The sequence below is a fragment of the Pinus tabuliformis genome, chromosome 4_1, assembly GCF_031772625.1.
Source record: "Pinus tabuliformis cultivar Carrire ecotype Pingquan chromosome 4_1, CPIR1, whole genome shotgun sequence".
Lineage (NCBI taxonomy): Eukaryota > Viridiplantae > Streptophyta > Pinopsida > Pinales > Pinaceae > Pinus > Pinus tabuliformis.
The window spans coordinates 455,854,600-455,877,596 of record NC_142303.1 but is presented as its reverse complement, the minus strand read 5'-3'; the positions used below and the strand labels follow the sequence as shown (position 1 = coordinate 455,877,596).

General features: G+C 36.5%; 1 pseudogene; it reads right to left on the bottom strand.

The window, feature by feature from the left end:
* Positions 1–3,167: 3,167 nt before the first annotated feature.
* Positions 3,168–22,997, bottom strand: part of LOC149176348 (tubulin alpha chain-like) — a 46,269-nt pseudogene continuing 26,439 nt past the window's right edge.

The following is a 22,997-nucleotide window of genomic DNA, read 5'->3' as shown; positions in this document are numbered from 1 at the left end:
TATAACTATTAAATGAGCAATAAGAATTTAGCCTCTATAAAATATTGTAGAATATTCTTAGGAGTAGTCATACATATTAGTGTTGAGCGAATGGTATAGTACTTGCTATTTTTTGCGTAATGTAGTGAGGTTATCTAATAGGATTCCATGTCACGTGGAATATCCATAAGGAAAGTGTGAAATAATGATTTCTTGCTATTAAGTACCACTATGATATGCTTGGGCTAATGAGCCTAGTCATGTATATATTTGAAATAAATAGAGGCTTAAATTTAACTTTTAAAATGATAGGACAATGTTTGAATTCATAAAGTGGATACCTAATACAAGTGCCTTTGGGAAAATTTCATTCAAATTTGTATGCAACTAAATTGATAGAGATGTGACTAATATGTGAAGTTGAGAGAATGTCAAGGAAATTTGAATATGCTTGGGCTCATGAGCCTAGTCATGTAAATATTTGAAAACAATAGAGGCTAAGATTTAACTTTATGATAGGACAATGTTAAAATTCATAAAGTGGATACCTAATGCAAATACCTTTAGGAAAATTTCATGCAAACTTGTATACAACTAAATTGAAAGAGATATGACTAATATGTGAAGTTGAAGAATGTCAAGGACAATTGAATATTGAAGTAACATGTATGTTGCAAGCCAGTTGGACTCCTTCAAAAGGTTTTGGCTGAAAGTGCTTGTAATGGTAGCCAAGTAAGTGAGGCAAGCAGTAAGTAAAGGTAAAAATAAAGGAAAGGAATTGGGTAAAAATTCCTTTAAGATGAAATTGATATCTTTTGCTCCAAAGTTAGTGCATGTATTTTATGGATGCTCAGGAAGGGGGATGATTAACACAAGTTATATGTATTGATCACCATGATATATGTTGTGAAAAATGTGTTGTTTTGTTAGAGAAATACAGAGGGATGCCTTGCCTGTGAGACTCCATCATGAATCTTCCTATGTGAGGAAGCATTGCTAAGAAATGGATCATCCAAGGGACTAGGGAGGCAGACAAGGGGATGCTTGAACTTGGAAGGTGTATGAGTGCAAGGAAGGTGTGACTTGAATGAACTAGTTTTCAAAGAGTCATGTGCATACCCATTGGGATAAAAAATACATTGGGTGTGTCCTAGAAAGTAATGAGCTAAGTTTGTTCCTTGTGGAAGCCTTAAGGACAATGAATGACATGGTTGGACATAAAAATTCAGGACATGGTAAAACGTTGTTGCTGTAAGAGCTATAGCTATAAAGCATAGTTATTGTTTTTGTTCTCTGTTATATAAAACATTGATGATGGTGTTTCTTTAAAGGGGTGGGGTTTCTAACATCCCCCTATTTTACCCCTACTTTTTGTAATATTAATTGTGACTACTATACTAGTGTGGAGAACCATGACTGGTTGAATATTTAACTAAACATTTATTAAAAAAAATTGAAGGAGGGACAACCTTACGGATCCTTGGTTTGAGGGAAGACACTTTCTTGCCTATTTTCAAAATTCATGACCTAACTTAGCCAAATTTAATGTCAAAGTTACTTGCAAACTCAGGAAGCCATTGCCTAACATATTTTGTTGTGATGCAATTGGGGGGAAATGGAGTTAGAAGAGTTTACTGATAGTCATTATGAGATCGGACTGGGTTGGTAGAAGAAGAGGACAGTGCCCATTTGCCTTCTCCCCTCACAGATTGAAGATACAACCCTTTAGAAGACAACATAGGAAATAAATGTCCAAGAAGATAGGAACTGTAATTCAATATGCCATGGGAAAACAAAGGATAACAAGTAGTGAAAAATGCTTACTATGGAAAAGGTTTTCTATTGAGCTACATTCATTTCGTGGAAAATTATGTGAAGCGTTAGGATTTTGAAGCCTGAATAGTAGAGGAAACATGTTTAGATGAAATAATCATACCATGTTGGAGCAAAAAATTAAAGAGCTTCAAGACACAATGCTTCAGATACAATTAAGATATAATCAATTGAGAACTGGGTTGACTTCAACTATGGTAATCTTGGTGGATTGGTGAGTACAACTTTGCAGGGACAAGACAAGAAAATTTGCCTCAAGGGATAGACAAATAACCTTTAACACGACTCAACTCAAGGTCCATAGAGTTCTCCGTCCACTGGAATTTTTTGTAAGTAACGTTGATTTGTTAGTACTTGATTGCAATGTTGTTGTTACTTCAATGGAAGTACTCCAAATGGAAGAATATCACTAGAAATTGCCCCTAAAGGTGCAAAGATACACCGAAGGAATAGAACATTCCTATGATGTTACTTCATTGCAGCAAAGGAAAGATAACAACCTAAAGGGCGGAGGATGGATGGGAGGAAATGTGTTCTGGCTTGCAACAGTGTCACACTTGTGTTGATGTATGTTTGATAGATGTTGCTTAAACCTTCGTTCCTAGGTAAATCATTTTTTCCAATCATACCACTATGTCAAAATCTTATATACATATATATATCCAAGATATAACATGTAGGGTCATGAGGAGAAACATTACCATAGGTCTTGGTGGGCACTTCTAAAACTTCTTAAACCAACCAAAACTCTTAAAAAATTAATTTATAATATATCAAAAAATTAAATCCTACATCTCACTAAAATTTTGATATTATCATTATAAAAAAAACAAATCCCTGTGTCTAAAGTATTAACTCACTACCCATAAAATGTCTCAAGGCTCACTGAAAGACATGAATCTATATGTGACCATTGGACCTTTCAAACATTAGGTAAAATTCACACTAGTATATTGTAGAAGACTACATATAATTTGATAAAGAAGGAAAAAGATATGATTGTGTTCTTCGTAGTCATCTTAAAAGAGAAAGGGAAAAACATTTGGTTCAACTAAAATCATTTAGACAAGTTGCTCAGCGGGACGTCTAGGGAATCATATAAACATTGCCCTTATGTGTCAGAGGAAAATCAGAATGAGATTCAACGCTGCTTTTTTTTTTCCAACAATATAAAGCACGAAATATCATCATAGATATCATAAAATAACAAAAAAGAAAACTAGCCCACGAGTACTAGAGAGATCAAACCAATGAGTATTGGTTACCATTCCTCAAAACCAACACCTGTTCCAAATCCAAACATTAACATAAATGTATAGTAGCAGCAAACATTTACTATAAAAATTAGTAGTTGATCAGTACTCTTTGCCCTCATCCTCGTCACCCTCGATAGACTCTACTTTGACCTCTTCATAGTCCTTCTCAAGAGCAGCCAAGTCGTCACAGGCCTCAGAGAACTCTCCTTCCTCCATACCCTCACCCACATATTAGCACGAAGGCATGCTTTGTGTACATGAGATCGAACTTGTGATCAATACGAGAGAAAACCTAAGACCTCTGCTACACTAGTCGAGTTGGAAATCATACAGACGACCCTCTGAACCTTGGCAAGGTCCCCACCAGGAACCACAATGGGGGGTTGATAATTGATATCGCACATGAACCCGGTGGGACACCAATCCACGAACTGAATGGTCCTCTTCGTCTCAATGGTGGCCACTATCGCGTTCACATCCTTGGGCATAACATCCCCTCGATACATGAGACAGCAGGCCATGTACTGACATGGGTCACATTTAGCCATCATGAACGATGGCTCCAAAGCATTCTTGGTGATCTTGGCGACCGACAATTGTTCATGATATGTCTTCTCGGCAGAGATCACAGGAGCATATGACGAAAGTTCATAGTCTAATGAAATTGATTTTTTGTCTTGAAAATCATGGAAATTTTGGTAAAATTTTGATAAAATTTAGCAGGGATTTTTTTAAATCCATGTTATAGCTATTAAATTTCAAGGTTTTGAGTGCCTTAAAAGTTTGTGATGGTGTTGAATCCATTTCCACTTTTAAAAACATAATTCAAACATTGTTGGTACAAGATTTTGTGAAAATTGTTTACCCAAGAATAATCATGAGAGTGTTACTTAGGTTTTAAATATTTATCACAGATTGGAGTTGGAGTTCGGAAATATTTCCATGAGAGTGTTGCTCATGTTCAAATTTGTATTTCTATTCAACAATATTTCAATACCAAAGGTTCTAATGTGAATAATGTGAAAAATGGGTTCGAACATATCATTTAAACAAGGTCCAAAGATGGATCTGGGTTCGAAAATATGATTTAAACCATGTTTTGGCTCTTCCAATAGTCAAGACTTTACCATAACTCATACACACATATTTCTCTAAGAAAACCATACATATATCGTTGAAAGAGAACTTTGAGGTACATAGATATTTGAGCTAATAACTTGGTCTAATTATTCACCTGAGTTTGGTACGAGTAATAACAAAAATGTTACTCCTCATTTTCTGTTGGCGGCTCACCTTCTCAATGTGAAGAGGAGCTTTCATCCACCAATGCCATAAATATTTCTCAAATCAGAAGTAAAATTAAACAGCGTTGCCTTCCTACAACTTCACCCCAAAGTACTCCATGGATTCATCCAAAGGAGGGAATTCATTTAAATTTGGAGACTTGCCGCTCTCCAGACATTCAGGAAGTACCCAATCCCAAAATGCCGGGCTCTTCTCCGCCCAATTCTCTTGGCCGTCAATGCAGTGTTCCGCTTTCGAAGCAGAAGATGAACATGCTGCTTCAGAAGACAGCTGCAATTCCTCTGTGGCGAATTTGGCGGCAATGGCTTGAATCTGAGGCGGCGATAGAGCAGAGGCGCAGGGGATTTCCGGCGGGGAAAGGGGAAATTGAGCTTGGCTTTCGATCCTCTCAGGCAATACGCGGCAAAATCGTAAGCGCGGGCAGCCCTTTCAGGGGTGTCGTAGGAGCCCAGCCAAATTCTGCGAGTAGAATGAGGCATTTGAATTTCCGACACCCATTTCCCCATTTTCTCATTCGAATTCCCTTGAACTGCCGCGACTTGAGTGAGCGCTTTTCGCGTCCGTTGTGGTGGTTCTGGTATTGCGAGGGTTTAGCCATGTCGTGTTGCTGGATGTTCTTGAGTCGAACTCACGAAATGCTTACGAAGCTTGCACTCTTTAAAACGAGGTGAGAGGGTTTGAGGTTAGAGAGGATTAAGGTGCTTCTCCTCTGTTGCAAGTGAATATGTGTGCGACTGATGACGATTCGCTGCAGGGCAACATATCTACAGAGAGAGAAACCGCGTTGAGTTCCCAAGGAATTATGCGTAGTAGTACACGTGGCCTCTTGAAACCGCGTTGAGGATGTATAACTTTATGGGTAGTAGTGGAACACAGCACTTGAAAGATCGATATAGGCAGAGACATGGGAAGGTGAAAATAATTTGATGGGTGACGTGGTTCCTAGGGAATATGTGGAACACTTTTGTCCATTTTTTGTAGTGGGTTAAGGAACACAAAATATGTGATTGATAGGTCGTATGCTTATTTGACGTCTCCACCAGACATGTTTTCTTTTTAGATTTTATTTTTTTAACTATTTTTCCAGTAAAAATAAATTCTAGGACGTGGAAAGTGACACTTTATTGAAATGTATACATGTAGATCTGATTCAATATATTGAATCAATATGTACGCGTATGTATATAGATATAGATATGGATATGGAGATTATTTTAAATGATTGGTTACAAAATGAGACTGTTCCATTACACTGTAGTCTTTACACTTTAAGATATTTTAAGTATCACTTTAGAATATTTTATAATTTTTAGAAACTTTGTATTTAACTCGTCTTATATTTTTTCCCTCCCCCGAGAAGTATATAATTTCTGTCTATCAATAAAAGGAAATTAATAAATCTAAGTTGAATTTTTTATTTTAAAAAGTTAGGTATAGTATTTCGAACAATGTCTTTATTAAAAAAAAATTATGATGTTAAGATCTTCAAACATGTCTTTGAAATGAAATAAATAATTTTTATTTTTTAAAGAAATGGTTAAATATATATATATATATATATAAATTTGATTTTTTATTAATTAGGTTAATAAGTTTGTTTATTTTGAAATAAGTTTTTTCCGAATTTTTATTTAATTATGAATTAATGTAATTATATAAATTAAATGACTGGTACATATTTATAAACATTAATTTATAATAAGTATAAAACATTTATTTTATAATACATCTCATATTGCTAAAATACAAAAAAAAAACATAAGAACTATCTAAATTATAACTTCTTTTATTATTATTATTATTAAAAGAATTAATATAAAAGTTAAACATATATACATTAAAAAAATAGAACTAAATTCTTGAAATTGAGATTTACTTCCTTATCATTAGCTTATGATTTACTTCTTTATGATTCCCTCAAGATTAGCTTATCTTGAGGGAATTTCATGCTAAACTTTGTTAAGGTCACCCAGGATATCAAAAGACATTGACAGCAGTAGAGAAGTTCCATTATTAGCCAAATCTAAATAAGGAAGTGGCAGAGTTTGTGGCTAGATGTTAAGACTATCAATAGGTAAAGCAAAGTGCAAGCATCCAAGTGGATTACTACAGCCAATTCTGATTCTAGAGTGGAAATCAAAGGTCATTTTCATGGATTTCGTTATAGTTTTTCCGAGGACATCTAGATAACATTATTCCATTATGGTCGTGGTGGACAGGTTGACAAAGGTAGCACACTTCATTCCAATGAAGTCTATGTATTCATCTAGTGACGTAGAACAGATCTTCATTAGGGATATAGTGAGGTTGCATGGTGTTTCGAAGAAGATTGTGTCGAACAGGGATGTCAAGTTCACTTCTAGGTTCTTGAAATATTTATTTACAGGTTTGGGTACATAGTTGGCCTTCAGCACAGCGTATCATCTACAGACAGATGGACAGACAAAGAGGGTCAACAAGATTTTAGAGGACATGTTGAGGATGTATGTGATGCATCAACAACGGAAGTGGGAAGAGTGTCTTCCACTGGTTGAGTTTACTTACAACAATAGGTATCAGGAGTCTCTGAGGATGAGTCTATTTGAGGCACTCTATGGGCGAAGTTGTAATACTCCCATCAGTTGGAGTGATCCAGTGAACTGGGTATTGATAGGATCGAACATGTTGGCAAAGATAGAACAGTAAATGTAGGTAATTAAGAAGAATTTAAAGGCAACATGGGATAGGCAGAAAAGTATGTAGATCAGCTCAGGTTGTTTAAGGAGTTTCAGGTTGGGGAATGTGTACTTGCACATCAAGCCCAAGAAGAGCTCCTTGAGGATTGGGTCATGTGCGAAGTTAGAACCTCGGTATTGTGGGCCTTTCAAGATCCTTGAGAGGATTGGACTAGTGGCCTACAAACTTGCACTGCCTCTGACAATGAAAGTTTATGATGTTTTCCATGTTTCATTGCTTAAAATATATGTAAAGGATGTTGATCATGCTATTGATTGGTTTGTATTGCAGGTGGAGCCAAAACGAGAATTCTAGTTGGAACCTCAGTGTATTTTGCAGAGAAATATGCTCATGCTACCAAAATGATCAATCAAGCAAGTTAAACTGCAGTGGAAGCACTTTAGGCCCAATGAAGCTACATGGGAGATGGTTGATCAGATGCGGGCTATGTATCCTTCCTTGTTTGTCGGTTGAGGCCAAGTAATTTTGGTATATGTATATATGTATATGGATGTAAATACTGCCATGAGTTGTGTTATAAAGCTCTAATAAGCGGTATGGGAGTCATGTTGTTATGTTGTCATGTTGGTTTTCTTTTCAACAAGTTGATCATTGTAAATATTGCATCGAGCTAAGTTATAAAGCTCCATGGGAAGTATGTTTTTCTTTTCAGCGGTCTTGCTAGTTGTAGGTGTCATTGAACACCGAGGACGATGTTCCCCTAAGGGGGAGGGGTTTATAACAACCCTAGGTTAAAAATCCATGTAATAAAGTTAATAAAGGAAAAATAAAACCAAGGTCATGGGACACATATTCCAAAATGAATGTTGGGAAAAAGATTCTAATGGGTGTTCATTTGGTTTATTATGGCTAAGGAAATTGAAAATGGCAATGGCAAAGGCATTGAAAAGGCAAAGAGGCATTTATTGGCATTTTATTTATGAAAATAAAGGAAATTAGGAGAAAAGGAAGGTGAAAGGTCACAATTTTCATGTGAGGAGGAAATTGAAGGAAAATAATTGAAATTGAAGTAAATAGAGGCCTCAATGATAAAAAGGCTTCTGAGGATCAATTCACAATTTTTTTTTTAGCTTGGAGCTCTCTCTTTATTCTCTCTCTCTCATACTCTTGGACACTTAGAGTTTTCTTGGAGCACTCTTGGAAGAGTGTGGCATACTTAGGATTTATAACAAGAAAGAAAAGGAAAGCAAAGATCAAGCAAGGAAGAGTAGGATCACGTGGCTATAGCGAGATTACTTGAAGGTATTGAGTTGCATGTATGATTTCCTTGCTAGTTTTGGCATGCATGGTGCATGCGTGTTTTTGGTTCTCTTGTTGTCATTGGCATGGGTTTTGCTAGGTGAAACCGTAGTTTTCAGCCTTGCCTTGCCATTTCCGGATAACCATGGTGTGATGGGGTTTCTCTTACTTGGTTGAGTTGGATTGCCAGATGGTTTTGAAACTAAGTGGGGTGGTCTCAGTGATAAACACAAGGCCTAGGAATCCCTAGACCGGTGAAGGTGGGATTGTGGTAAAGCCTGATTGTGTATACCCTCGTTGGGCCTAGGAATCCTCAACTAGTGAATGGTGGGATATACGGTAAATCCTAGAGGGTGAAGATGGACAATTTCCTCACGGTTTAGGTGGAGATATCGGGAGGCATCCATGCTTGTATAAGCCTAGTGACCCCGAGAACGGTATATGGTGGGATTGTGGTAAAGCCTGATAGTGTATGTTTCTTGTTTGGGCCTAGGAATCCCTTGGCGGGATTGCAGTAAAGCCTGGTTGTATAGATGAGGGCTTGGGCCTAGGAATCCCTTGGTGGATTGCGGTAAATCCTGAGGAAGCCCTGGTTGTTTTATTGTAAGTCCCACATTCATGCTTGGAATATGACACGGGGGTGATTGGTTGAAAGAAAGATTTGGTTCGGCCCAATCTATGGTCGGGTGGTACATGGAAGTCCCTGGCTTGGTTGGCATTTACATATGCTAATAAGAGATATTTTTCTCTTGTGTTCTATGTGTAAATATACTTGTTAATATGTGGCTTTAATGGTTGTTCTATCATTACTATTTTGTTGGTTATATGTTGGTTATAAGCATGGTTTATGACAAACTTTGGTTATGGATCTCATTATGTTTTGATTAGTAAATGAATTGCTAATGAATGTATGACCTAATAGACAATAATTCAGTTATTGTGAGAGGGCATCAGACCTTCTTAACAAATCTCATATAAGTATGAGACCCCTATGTCCATATATGTTGTTATGATTTGTAGATTACATGTTCATGATGTGTTTGAAGGAATGTTTGTCATGACTAGGCCTTGTTAGGCCAAATCCTTGTTCATTTTTTGCATTATAGGCCTTGTAATCTTGTTATTGATTATTTCTAGAAGTTTCATGAAGTTCTGGGTAGAGTCTTGAGTCCTGGCCCTAAAAACGTGGATCAGAATCTGGGGTCATTGGCACGAAACTGCCTAAAAAAGGCTGCAATCACATGGAGGCCTTGATGTGGGGGCAATTGGAGGGTCTCGGTCACATGGAAGGCTTGTCATGGGAGTGACTAGGAGTCTAGTTCAATCAAGAAGCAAGTTCTCTTAGGTGTTGGACACTTGGAGGGGTTGGTTGACTCCTGAAGGTTCTATAACCCCTCAGGAAGTCTTGAAAGTGTTGGTCCATCGGTTCCACTTCCTTATTATGATCTAGGAGGTCGAATCACATCATAGTAGCTCTTCATCAAATTTTTACCCCGGTGGACTGGTTAGCGTGGGTAAATGTGGGAGGAGGGTGTTACAATATCGAATTATGGTAGTTAATAAAGATAGGTCAACTTCTAGTAGGCATAATGTGCGTGTTCAAGCTTTGATTGATGCAATTATTGCACTGTTGGAAAGGGATTAGAGCATAGAGTAGCACCAAGAGGTTCCAAACTTGCGAGGAAAAGTTTTCTCCCCCAAAAAACACCATTGAAGGCCTCAAACTTGCCTCAAAATGTTTCTGACCTCAATTCTCCAAATTGGGTCCCATCGTTAAAACTGCTCCTATAAGTTGATATCTCATTTTTCCACCTCGAAAGCATTGATATGGATAAAAAAAATATAATGATCCAATCCAGATCAAGAGGATTGAAGCTCTAGCCTCCTGCATGATGGTTCATGGAATGAACATTAAAATAATTTCACGATGTCATTGAAGTTGTAGCCTTAACTTTTATTCTAGAACATCACATGCTTATTAAAAAATAAATATATTAGCTAGTAATGGGTAGCTTGAGTGGTTGGGATCAATGGTGTCAATGTCGCCCACCTAAATTTGGATCTTGGCTAAACCGCCTATTATGGTTTATGGACTATTATATCAGACCAAGGGGTTATAGTGCCAAGTTCCAAAGTTGTGGCTTTATTTGTTAAATGGAGCTAAGCCACAACTTTGGAACTTGGCACCCTTCTTGCCAATGAGAGGGTGATTCACTTTTCTATTCCATGACATAATGAAATGTGGTGGAGGGGTTTGAAGGTGGCTAGAAAATTTAGTTAGGAAAATTTTGCTTCAATGGGAAGAATGTTCAAGAGAAATTTGGAGAAACTTGGCGGCATGTGGGATTGGAAGGCCTCTCAATTATGGCTTTGTGCACTCTTATATGATAGCAAATGCGGGAGGATCAAGTGGATATGTAATTGATATGAATATCCGGGTATACTAGTATAATTTTAGCCACAATAGGAGCTTGTGTTATTGGTAGGAACACACCTTATCAACGCCAAAATCCTCTAAGTGATGATAGGGGAGATATGTCATTTAAAATTCCCCTCGGGTGGGAGGGATTTGGCAAGTGCAACAACTCTTTTGTAGTGGATTTGAATGTGGATAAACACAAAGTCTTATGAAATAATGGAAGTTTTTGGAATAAGTATCAATTTTATAGGGAAACTTGGATGCTATTGTTGAAAATAGCAACAAGAAATGCTAAAAATAGAAATGCTAAAAATAGCATTGCTATAGATAGCATTTCAGGATATATTCCAATTTTAATTTGTCCTTGAATTAAAATTAAGAATTAAAAATTCGAATTTAATCTCACCAACTGTTTGAAAAATAATTAATTAATTCATCTTGAGTTAATTAGTTGGTGAAATTCAAACATGGAGTCTTTGTGAAGACATGAAACAATTATCCCTTTGACTGAGGAAGTTATCCCTTAATTAAGGAGATAAGGATGAGTTGTAATTAGTTAGCTCAGTTAACTGAGTTAAGTCCAGTTAAATTAGTTCCAAACAGTTTGTGGAACTAATTGTGAGTTCAATTAGTTAATGCATGCATGCATGCAACTATCGTTCTCCAGATAACTGAATATTCTCTCATAAATAACTCATGCATGTCAGTTTAGACAAAGACCAGGTTGAGATTAAAGGCAGGGACAATGTACTATCAGTTGCAAGAATATTCCTATGATAATATCTCTTGCATGCAGAAGGAATTCATTCCTTGAGGATTGCGCAGTTTCTATAAAGGTCAGAGCAGTGTGTGAGGTGAGAATCACACAGGTTACAGCTGGAGGACCCAGGGAAAACTGCACAAAGGAATAGGAGGCTTCGAGGACATAGGAGCAGGCATATGTGTTGTCTATTTTGTCTATGAGTAGCAGTGAGAGATTGTACTAAGAGCTGGATAGCTTGAGAGCTAAAGCTTTGTGTAATCCCGAGATTTTTCCACTTGTATGATAATACAGATAGCGGGGTTTTTAGCTGAGGCTTTCCCCAGAGTATTCTTCTGTGTTTCATGTGTGATTGTTTCTTCTTATTTGTTATATGTGTTCTGTTTGATCTTGCTCAAATCAATTAAGCTTCCGCAAGTTTGATTGTAGAAGTAGATTAAGTATTTTTATTTAGTACATTGCATAATCAATTTAATCTACAGTGAGAATTCTATAGCTATTTGATAATGTGCGAAGAAGATGGAGGCAGAACTCAAATGGCGAGGTGGAAAAGTATAGGCCCATGTGAATTGGTGTTATTATGATCCATGTGAAAATGGAAATAAATGTCCAAGAAGATAGGAACCATAATTCAACAATGTCCCACGAGGAAACAACGGATAACAAGCAGTGAAGCATTCATTTTGTGGGCAATTCTATGAAGCATTGGGACTTTAGGTTGACTAGTAAAGGAAACATGTTTAGACGAAATAATCATCCAATGTTGGAGAAAAAAATAAAAGAGCTTCAAGACGCAATGCTTCGGGTACAATTAAGATATAATCAATTGACAACTGGGTTGACTTCAATTATGGCAATCTTGGTGGATTAGTGAGTACAACTCTAGTAGGTAGAAGACGAGATAGACAGAAAACCATTGACATGACTCGGCTCAAGGCCCATAGAGTTCTACATCCACTAGAAATTTCTATAAGTAATGTTGATTTGTTAGTACCTAATTTGAATGTTGTTGTTACTTCAATGAAAGTAGTCCAAATGAAAGAATATCAAAATAAATAGAGTTAGCATTGTGTGGAAGTTAAATTTTGTTAAATATTAAAGCTATATTAGACAATTAATACTACTGTAATACATAACATAGTAAATTTGTTAAAAATATATTACGATATCAAACTTGTTGAATAATGAGTAGTCATTAACTTAAATTCTAAAGCTTTTGTATCTATAATGTCATGTTGTACTCCTAAACACATATTTTTCCATATACAAAAAGTTAAAAACATTAGCACACGTTCACCTCTACAAAAACTTCAATGTAGAAGATTCTATTGGAAATATAAAAAATGTCATTAATTTGTAGGTCAACAATATTAATTAAAAATCTTTTAAAATAACCATATATATTGTTTTTTATATTTTAATTTAATTATCTTATAAAGTTATCATGATACTTAGTGGAGATAATTTATTTCTTGGTAGTTCTTCGTGCATATACACCTTTCCCTTTCAACTTCATCGTCATGGCTATCATACTGCACCTTGCCCTTTAAGATTCAGCGTCATGGCTATCATACTGCAAGTACGAGTACTCATTTCGTTTGAAAAATGGATAATTTAATATCTATTTTGAAAGTAACTATGAGAGTGTTGCTCAAGTTAAATTTTATTATGTTTATTGCAAAATCAGAGTTGAGGGATGTTATTCATTTAAACCATATTATTTCGAATAGTCATATTGTTTCTATTCTAGAATATTTCAATACTCTATACCAAAGGTTCGGTAAGAAAACCAATTATATATGTGAAAGGGAACTTTCAGGTGTAAAGATATTTGAGCTGGACACATGATAACATGAAAATCTTGGTGTAATTATTTAGGTGAGTTTGGAGTAATGTATGTCCATAACCAAAATATCATACTACATCAACTTGTTTTTCAACGTACCAGCATTGTATTGTCATATTATTTTTGCAATTCTTTCATATGCCCATTAAACTCTGCTGGTGAATGGAACTCAAAATGGATTGCAATTCTATCATCTTTTTACCATTTTTTGGTTTAAATTTGATTGGGTACAAATAATAATGAATATTATGACCTCATTTTTTGTTTGTGGCTCATCTTCACAACGTGAAGAGGGGATTTCATCCACCAATCTCAAAAATTTATCAAACAACAAGTAAACTTAGCCGAAAAGAATTTAAAAATTAATTGCCTTGCCTTCCCTGGGCTACAATTGAACCCCAAAGTACTCCACGGACTTATCCAATGGCGAGAATTCATTTAAATTTGGAGCCTTGCCGCTCTTAAAACATTCAAGATGTACCCAATCCCAAAATGTTGGATTGTTCTGCGCCCAAATCTATTGGCCATCAATGCAGTGTTCCTCTTTCGAAGCAGATGATGAAAACGTTACTTTAGAAAACAGTTGCAATTCTTCTGTGACGAACTTGGCGGTAGAGGCTTGGATTTTGTTAAACAGAATGGAAGACAAACAAATTATTGAGAAACTGTGAGGAGCTCACAGGTGAGGGATTCACCTAGAGACTACCTCCTGCAGAACGCTCTACTCAAATTCACATTGATCTCAATAATAAATAGTTTACAAGTAATTAGGAACATGAAACTAATCATCCTAAAAAAATAGGATCTAAATCCTAATGAAAGAAACTCACGTAACTAAATAACAAAGGAACTTTCTCCATTAATTCTAACACTCCCCCTTAATGGAGAAAGGATTCTGCAACACACCTAACATGTCCCTAAATGACTCAAACTTTATTCTTCCTAGAGGCTTTGTAAATATATCAGCTACATTATCACAAGTACTACAGTATTCAACACATATTTCTTTTGTCTGCACCTTTTCCCTAACAAAATGGAATTGTGTGTCAATGTGCTTGGTGTTTTTGTGGAACACCGGATTGTAAGAAAGTTTGATGGAACTTTGATTATCACATCTGATAACCGTGGCCTCTCTTTGCTCTTCTCCTGCATCCTGGAGAAGTCTTCTTAACCAAACTGCTTCGCACATTGCTACACACATAGCTTGATATTCTGCTTCTGCTGAGGATAAGGCTACAATATTTTGCTTCTTACTGCACCATGAAATGACCTCGAATCCAATGTTGAAAGCATATCCTGTAATGGATCTCCGATCATCTAAATTTCTCGCCCACTCAGAGTCTGTGAAACCTGCCAGTCTAACATCAAATGAATCAGAATATACAATGCCAAAATCTAAGGTTCCTTGCAGATACCTTAGGACTCCTTTTGCTGCAACCCAGTGGTTCTCATGAGGCTTTGACATAAATTAGCTTAATACACTAACTGCATAAGCCAGATCAGGCCTAGTTGTAGTCAAATAAATAAGGCTACCAACCAGTTGTCTGTACAATGTTGCATCTGCCTCTTTGGAACCATCATCAACCTGTAACTTGTTGTTCTGTTGTAATGGTACTGATGCAGCCTTACACTGATCCATTCTAAACATGTTCAACAAATTTCTGACATACTTACCTTGGGATAGAAAATTCTGGCCAAAATCCCTCCAGACTTCTAGACCCAAACAATAATGTAGCTCTCCAAGGTCTTTCATTTCGAACACTTGTGACAATTGCTGCTTGATTTCTTCAATGAGTTTGTTTGCATTTCCTGTCATGATGAGATCATCTACATACAAAGAAATCAACACAATCTGCCCCTTATCATCATACACAGTGTACAGATTAGGGTCATTTTTACTCCTGATATAACCATGCTTAAGAAAAAATGAATCAATTTTGTCATACCATGACCTGGGGGCCTGTTTTAGTCCGTACAAAGATTTCTTTAATCTGCAGACTAAATGTTCCTCCCCCTTTTTGACAAATCCCTCTGGTTGCATTAGGTATACTTCTTCTTTTAAATCTCCATTTAAGAATGCAGATTTGACATCTAGCTGGTGTATTTTCCAATGATATTTAGTAGCTAATGCAATTATCATTCTGATTGTGTTTAACTTAGCTACCAGGGCGAAGGTTTCTTCATAATCAATACCTTCTTTCTGAGAATACCCCTTTGCAACTAGCCTAGCTTTATGCTTATCTATAGTTCCATCTGCCTTAAACTTTAATTTATACAACCATTTGCATCCTATGGGTTGTTTGCCAACAAGAAGTTCAACTAAATCCCAGGTATTATTTTTAATGATTGAATCATATTCCTCCATTGTTCCCCTCCATTCACTACATTTACTTGCCTCATTATAATTAGAGGGTTCAACAATAGTTAACATACTAGTTATGAGTGCATGATCCCTATATCTGGTTGGCAACTAAATTTTCCTACTCGATATTCTGAGTGGTGGTGTGGCCTCAAATCTATTTTGATCTCCCCTTTGCGGACTGGTTTCAAACCTGATTTGATCAACCACTTCATTTTTCTCCTGCTGATGTTGTTGCTATTGTTGCTTCTCACCAACCCTTGTTTCATCACCTTATTCTAACAGTAAAGGCACGAGCCATTCTTCATCACTCCGAACAAGGTTCCCATCATCTACCTATTCATGGAATACCACGTCTCTACTTGCAAATACCTTGTCAGTAGAAGGATTAAAAAGATTATAAGCCTTAAACTCACTGCGGTATCTAATAAAAATACACTTAATGGCTTTTGAATCTAACTTCTTCCTATCTTCTTTCAGGACATGAGCAAAATCCTTACATCCAAAGACTCTAAGATGACTTACTACAGACTTGAAGCCAAACAATGCTTCGAAAGGAGTTTTATAATCCAAACACTTAGTAGGACTCCTATTCTTAAGGTACACTACAATGTTTACAGCTTCTGCCCAAAAACCATTGGTCATATTCTTACCTTTCAACATACTACGGGCACACTCCATGAGGGTTCTGTTTTTCCTTTCTGCAACCTTGTTTTGCTGAGGAGTGTAAGGTGTTGTGAATTGTTGTTGTATTCTGTGTTCTTTGCAGTATTTGATGAAGTCACCCTTCTTGAATTCTCCACCTTAGTTTGAGCGAATAATTTTGATGAACTTTCCTGTTTGCTTCTCAATCATACTTCTGAATTGCTTGAAGTACTCAAAAGAATGACTTTTCTGCTTGAGGAAATACACCCAGGTGAACCTTGTACATTCATCAACAAAAATAAGAAAATAGTAGGCCCCTCCTAACGACCTTGTCTGCATTGGCCCACATAGATCAGTGTGTACAAGTTCAAGTATATCCTTCTGCTTCCTATCAACAATAGCAGGAAATTCATCTCTATGTAATTTACCAAGGGAACATGCTTCATAGTCAACATGCATACTCTTCAAAAGAGAAAGGCCATTCACCATACCTTTTTTTTGAAGAAGTGGTAGGTCACTGAAATTTATATGCCCAAATCTATGATGCCATAGATTCTCTACATACATGGCTGATGATGCCAACGCTTGATGTGACACACTCCTGACATCCAGTTTATACAATCCTCCTACATGTACACCTGTTGCAATGGACTTCATCCGATTCAACAAGTTTTTAAATACACAATAAGATCTAAAGAACTCTACCTTAAGATCCTAATCTGTTATTCTAGATACATAAATTAGGTTCTTTTTTATCCCGGGTACATATATAACATCATGAATATGCCTAATGTTTCCATCAGATAGTACGACAGGGACATCACCATATCCCTTGATTTCATACCCTCTATCATCTCCAAGGTAGACCTTCGTACCAGTGTTGGATTCTCTGAAATTTTTAAACCATTGCCTCTTACCTGTCATATGGGAGGAGGCTCCTGAGTCCATGAACTAGATTTTTGCTTCATCCTCTTCAATCAATGGCGCAGAATCAAATACGAACAATCTAATATTTGAATTCTGATTTGCATCAGCCAGATGACCTGCATGCTTCTTGTGTCTCTGTTGACCTTCATCAAACTTCTTCTTTCAGCAATGTTTAACTATATGACCAACTCTACCGCAATAAAAACATATTGATCCAAAATTATTGCTATTTGAAGACGTACCTCGAGATGGAGGTGGCTTTCTTTGTGGGGTTCCTCTGCTTTTGTGTGCTACATTTTTCTTTCCTCTAAAGGGATTCTTATTTGCCATTAGGGAAAGATCTGAGCTCTGGGGTTTCAGGGTCATCTGCCTTTCCTCCTCCTGCATTAGGATCCTTGTCAATTCTTCAAACTTGGGGGATTTTTCTCTCGCATTCAACCCAGTGATGAACATCTGATAGTCATCAGTCATACCATTCATGGTAATCATGACCAAATCAGTGTCTGATATTGTTTCGCCAATGTCACCTAGCTTATTCTTAAGCTCCTTGATACGAGAGATGAACGCTGCTACTGATTCATTCTCCTCCATTTTAATGGAGAGAATCTTTCTCTTTAGAAATAGTAGGTGATTTGTGTTCTTGATCTCGTACAAGTCTTTGAGAGTTGTCTAGATGTCTGTTGCAGATTTACATTCTCGAATATGGGGAATAATGCAATATTTCATAGACAATTTGAGCAGCACCTTTGCCTTATTCTCCCTTTTTTCCTAGTCTTGGATTGTTGTTGTTGTTCCACCTGTAGCTAGGGTCAGCTTCAACTCATCACCGGTTGCAATCGCCCATGCGTTTTGCCCCTCCAATAGGGTCTACAACTTAAATTTCCAATTGGAGTAATTGGAACCGTCGAGCTTATTGCTCTCGTTCAGATAAGCCTCTGCCATCTGGTTGTTCATCTTGAAAGATCTCCCTCAAGAAAAAAAAATTGACCTCCAACGATTAAAAGATAGATCTATCTTCGCATCCGAAGAGCAATCTAAAAAAAATAGGTGCTCTCTCTTAATAAAAACCAACTTCTCCAATTGGATGCCAAAAAAGACAAAATTTTTCTTTGTTTTTCTTTTTAAATGGAACCCTTACTTCTTTGAAAAAAAAAATTGACTCCCTTATTTCATATGCACCCACGATATTTTTTTTATAAATATTATAACCCCAATAATTTAAAAAAAAATAAAAATAATAATGAGGCATTACCCCTACTTTCGGCCTCCCAACATCACCGATACTGTAAGGCAAAGACGTTTTTTTCACCACACCAAGCAAAGAGGTTTTTTCCTTCAATTTTTATCTACATCATCGGTTCGTCAAGCAATAAATTCGCAGAAGAATAAGAAAGCAACAGCCGAGGAGGATATCAGCAAGTTGTGCGATTCTGAACAAGCTTTTTGAATGCGTAATTGGATACCTAGAGGACCCTTTCGATCAAAGCATGGTTTGTTGTCATGCGCAAGAACGTTACCATAGCGTTCTGTTACGCGATAATCCCTTCGGATCTCAATTCTTCGCACAATACCTCAGTGGTATTTCTGTTGCAACAAATGCATGCACCCACCCAGGAGCAGGGCTGCCTCTGCAATTCACCACACCACACGCGAGCTCCTTCGCTCGGCCTCCCAGTAGCTTCCACGCTTGTCGATTGACCATGATCTCCACACCACTGCAGATCTCCATGACACTGCACATAGGTTGGCTCGTTGTTCAGCCACCGAGCATCAATACCACAGTCAACGAATCAGCTCGACCTTGAAAGGTAGATCCGCGATTTTCGGGCGCGATGATGAAGAAGATGATGAAGATCGCTTTAAGGGAATGAGTGATCAGCTCGTTTTTCCCTCCGGAATTTGCAATGGTCAGCACTCTTCTTCCTTCCAGAAAATCGATGATGGATGTGAATAATCTTAAAAATAATGACTCTCAAACATGCGACTAAATCACTTGATCTGCATGCACCAACAACCAGATTACTCGATCTGCAGCCACCAACATTCGATATGCACTTGCTTGCTCGCTTCGATCATCCACCAACTGCGATCTTCCACCAACTCCCCACTCAAGGATTCGCAGGCCCTCAAAAACCTGCAGCTTTGATACCATGTTAAACATAATGGAAGACAAACAAATTATTGAGAAACTGTGAGGAGCTCACGGGTGAGGGATTTATTATTGAGATCAATGTGAATTTGAGTAGAGCGTTTTGCAGGAGGTAGTCTCCAGGTGAATCCCTCACCTGGAGACCACCTCTTGGAGAACGCTCTACTCAAATTCACATTGATCTCAATAATTAATAGTTTACAAGTAATTAGGAACATGAAACTAATCATCCTAAAAAATAGGATCTAAATCCGAATGAAAGAAACTCACGTAACTAAATAACAAAGGAACTTTCTCCATTAATTCTAACAAATTTGAGGGGGTGATAGAGAAGAGGCGTAGGGAATTTCCGATGGGGAAAGGGGGAAATTGAGCTTTGCTTTCGATCCTCTCAGGTAATACGCGACAAAATCGTGGCCGCAAGTAGCATTTTCTAGGGTGTCGTAGGAGCCGAGCCCAATTCTTCTTATAAATTTGGGCATTCGAATTTCCGACACCCGTTTCTCCCATTTTCTCATTCATATTCCCTTGAGTTGGTTATGGTTTTGCGAGAGTTTAACCATGTCGTTTTGTTGGTTTTTCTGGAGTCGAACTAACGAATTTCTTAGGAACTTGGAGGGTGAGAGGGTTTGGACTCAGGACACATAAAGGTGCTTCTACAATTTTGCAAGTGAATATTTGTGCTACTTGATGACGATAAGAGTGTTAGCTGCGGGGAAACATATATAGAGAGAGAAACCGCGTTAAGTTCCTAAGGATTTATGCGTAGTAGTACATGTGGGCGCTTTAAAACCGCGTTGAGGATCTATAAATGTATGTGTAGTATTACAAATCAGCGCTTGAAAGATTGATATAGGCAAAGACATGGGAAAGGTGAAAATAATTTGATTGGTGAATCTGATTGGGTGACGTGGTTCCTCAGGGAAGAAGCGGAACAATTTTTGTGGTGGTTTAAGGAACATAAAAATATATGATTACCCAGTGGTAAGTTGACGAGAAGAGCATTAAATGGAAAGTGGAATTATAGACGGAGTAGCATCTATGTTTAGTTTCACGCATCTAGAGACAGAAGGTAAAAAATGCCCTTCAATTTGACGTCTCCACCTGACATATTTTGTTTTTAGAATTACTTGTTTAACATATTTTTCCAGTTAAAATAAATTGTAGGACGTGGAAAGTGACACCTTATTGAAATGTGTACATGCATATCTGATTCAATATAATGACTTAATATATAGGCGTTGTCCAGGGACATCACACATTCATTTTTACGATAGTTTATGTGTTAGAATTTGTAAAAAGAAATTTAAAAAGTCAGACCGTTGGAATGTTTGAATTTTTTTTATGGTAAAAATGGATTCAACATCATTAAAAAATCCTGGGCACCCAAAATTCTGACTATTGTAATCAAGAGTTTCAAAAAAATCTACTAAATTTTATTATAATCTCACTGAAATTTCCATTAATTTTTAGACTAATTTGTAGATTATATATATATATAAAATTTTAAAACATTTATTAGTATATATGTATATTATTTTGAGATATTTCTTATATATATATATGAATATGAGACTGTTCCATTACACCACATGCCTTTAGTTGCACTTAAAGATATTTATATATTAGTTTATAACCAGATACTCCGCAATCGTCAATATTCTATAATTTTTAGAAAATTTGTTTGAAATATTAAAGTAATATGGCATTATATAAAATGTTATATATTTATAAAAGTGAAAAATATTATCATTTTAATATTTATGTTTTTCTTTAAATTGTGTTAATAAAATTAAATTGATAAATTTATGTTTAATTTTGATTAAATTAGAAAAGTTGCAAAGTAGCAAGTCCATGTTATATTTAAAGTGATTTAGTTAAGTTTAAGCACAATTTTGTTTTTGGAACTTTACTTACAACATGTTGTTTTTACCTTGGTTCACTATGCTGAGCTCAAGCTTTAAGGGCTAGAATCCATGACATGATCACTAGTGATTAAATCAGAAGAGTTGCAAAGCAGTAAGTTCATGTCATATTTGAAGTGACTTAACTGAGTTTAAGCACGAGTCTTTTTTCTGGAACTTTACTTACAACATGTTGTTTTTGTCTGGTTCACTATGCTGAGCTCAAGTTTTGGGGGCTAGAATCCATGACACGATCACTAGTGGCAGCATTACTTGGTGCATCTCGAGGATAGTTTGAACACAATGAAAAACCCCAAGAACATAAATCTTTGGTTGCAAAATTTTCAAGTACAATACACGCCATTGTGAACAACTAAAATCTGGACTCAAAAAAAAGCTCAAAGATCAACGTATCTAGATTACATGTTTCACCATCTATTCTTTCCCCTAATCTTCTCTATAGAAAGTGTAGAGTGGCTCAGATTGCGAACAACAAATCCTATTATGGTGAAAAAATGATAGAAATGAAGTCCTAAGCCTGAAGTGTAAGGAACAAACCAACTAATGTTGAATCCTGGTACATGTAAATTCCAACTTGTCCCTGATCACACAAAATAATCATGGTAACAACAAACCTGGTTAACCTAGGGAAATAATACAAATATTTTGTGAGGGATTATACAAAATGCATTTAGTTAGCTTGGGCAGTGGAGGATCACGATAAATTTTATGAACACAGAATAATTTTGGTATTTGCAAGGGATGCATCAATGCATGTTGCTTGGCTCTCAATTGAAGCAATAATGCTCGAAGGACATGGAGAAACAATAAAATGGACTTGGATATGGACAAACAAACAAAAAAATTTCTCATTTGACCAAATCATTGAGTACTTGCTTAAGAAACTTTATGTTATATTCATTAAAAAAAAAGGATAAATTGACAACAGAATGAATCAAGAGAGATTTGTAAGGTGTGTTCATGCCTTGATTTTCTAGTTGTTTTGATAAGTATCTTGTTTAGTTTCAGTGTCTTCAAACAATCATTCCACCATGCAGAGCAAGGGAAGAAAGAATCATTACAAGGAAATCAAATTTAGTTGGTGTTATGTTCATAAAGAATCACTAGCCAAGGATTACAAGGTCAACAACATATTACTGGAACATAGAATTAAACATGGAAATTTAAATTAGTGCAACATTTCTAAGATTGACAAAGATTTAATCACTGATGCCTGCACTTCAATCAGATGAAAATGAAGGAGCAACAACATAGGTTTTTGTAATAAACTTCTAATAGTATCTGAAAGCTAAATGGGTTTCTATGAATATGAACTTGCTCCCACTGCAAATGAGAAAGCATTGTATGTTAATTGGACTATTATCAATAGTGTGGAGAAAACATTTCACACTTTCAAACACCTTATACCAAAAATCACCCAAGAATTCAGACTACCATGGATTTGACCAAAGAGTGTTTGGTGGCAGTATGTTTTTGTTATGCAAAATGTTTATAATGTCCTTTTGTTGCTATGTTTGTTATTGTTCCAACAATAATAAGGTCTTTTGCATTATGGCCAAAGTAGAAATCCTTAGAAGGGTGTTGGGCGATTGCAATGCAAGCTTAAAAGGATGCATTGT